Source organism: Gavialis gangeticus, unplaced genomic scaffold (assembly GCF_001723915.1).
Source record: "Gavialis gangeticus isolate Ggan-Ray unplaced genomic scaffold, GavGan_comp1, whole genome shotgun sequence".
NCBI lineage: Eukaryota > Metazoa > Chordata > Crocodylia > Gavialidae > Gavialis > Gavialis gangeticus.
In genome coordinates, this window is record NW_017729034.1 from 60225311 (window position 1) to 60227017 (window position 1707).

The 1707-nt window shown below is 42.1% G+C and overlaps 1 long non-coding RNA gene across 1 annotated transcript in view; it reads left to right on the forward strand.

Moving 5' to 3' along the window:
- The window catches only part of LOC109304348, a 3933-nt gene extending 2765 nt beyond the window's left edge, over nt 1-1168 (forward strand). Inside the window, exon 2 of the long non-coding RNA XR_002099369.1 lies at nt 1124-1168. This is a non-coding gene — a long non-coding RNA (uncharacterized LOC109304348). The remainder of the gene's footprint in view (nt 1-1123) is intronic.
- The last annotated feature ends 539 nt before the right edge of the window (nt 1169-1707 follow it).

Here is a 1707-nt window from a genome sequence, read left to right on the forward strand (position 1 = left end):
CCCCCCCTGAGCCTACAAGCCACTCCCAGTACTGGTTTCACTGGCATTTGCTGGTGCTTAGAGTTGATGGAAGTAAGTTGGGGTGGTGGGAGGAGCAGGCAGGATCAGAGGGGTCGGTTCACTGGTGGGGGCATGTTCTTCACCTGGTGTGGGGGAGTATGAGGGGCTAAAAATAACTCCTTGGTGAAGGAAAGAGCCCTCCTGATCCCACCAACCCTCCCCTATGGAGCCATCAGCTTGCCCTGATCCTGCCAACCCATGCCACAGAAAGCTACCCCCCGATCCACCTTCTCTTCCCCCATCCCAATTTACTTCAGTTAGGCTCCCAGGAGTGGTGAAAGGTGGTAAAACCAACTCTGGGAGAAGTTTGTGGGATTAGGTGCAGTTAAGCAGCATCCTGGGGGGCTGAGGTGTTTGGCAGGATCAAAAAGCTTCTCTCAGCCTGCCAATGCACCCTGATCCTCCAACCCTACTTCATACCTCATTAACCCACCAATCCCCCCACTGACCCTACTAGCCCTTCCAATCCTGCCAAACTCTCCTGAACTCCACCCCCATGGACACCACTAGGTCCGCCCAGTCCTCCTGCTACCATGACGTACCTTAGATTGGGGGCCATTTTTAAACCAATCTAACCCACAGTGGCTAGCTGTAATGTCTATATGAAGCCTATAAGTAAAGACATGCTTTTTAGTCAGCTACCCACCTTGTAAAAGTCAGACAGAACCTGAAAGACCAGCTGGGTTCTTTCTAGCTCTTAGTTCTAAAATCAAAACTAAATTAAAAATTGTATTGATGATGCTGTGCAATGTGAGCAGGCGAATAGGGAGATGATTTTCTTGTATTTTAATCATTAAGTTAGGAGTTCTGACTCTCTTAACACAGAGAAATGGGCTATTGAGCTAGCAGATATCATTTTTATGTAGTGACTCTTCAAACTAAAACTGAATTTAATGGTGGCTTGAAAAAACTTTTTTACCTGCCAAAAGTGAAATTTGACATTTCCTCTGAAATGTGGTAGACATCACTGGTCCTTAAAGTAATACAGGGCCTATGATTTCATGGAGCAGCTAGTATACACTGTCACAGCTATATTGATTTTTGTTTATATCCTCTCTTTTAGGCACTGCTGTCAGTGATGTGAACAACAGTTTCATGGGAAAAAATAGGACAACTATGATTGTAAGTCTTAAATGTGTAAGTCAAGGAAGAAATGATGTTTAATGTTGTATTTATTTTTTATTGTATAATCTATGCATCTCTTCTCACCAATAAACAGTTAACTATGTTAAAAGGTCTATTATTTCTTCTCAATACTGCTGCATTTGAAGGGAATCCTGCCCTAAATTTCTGAGTGGGTATTTCATTGTTTTCATTCACACAGATCAATTTGGGTAGTGGTACTGAAAGACTGTAAACCTAAAATTAAAATGCTGTGGTTCACAATAGGGTTTTCCACATTTCAAAGTTTTAATGCACAGTCTTCCTTTCTGTGTCTCTAATCCTTATATGGGAACTATTTAAGGATGTGTCATCATATTTTTGAAGCGCTTGTTTTTTATGAATTAAATTAGTTGTGGGCTGTTATAAAGCTTCCAACCAACCCTTCCAATAGTTCAACAATTCTATGTCCTTCTCTATGCCCCTTTCTCTTAGCTTTCTAGTCTGTGCTAAACTGCAAGATAAATCTGGCCTTTAAACTGAAGA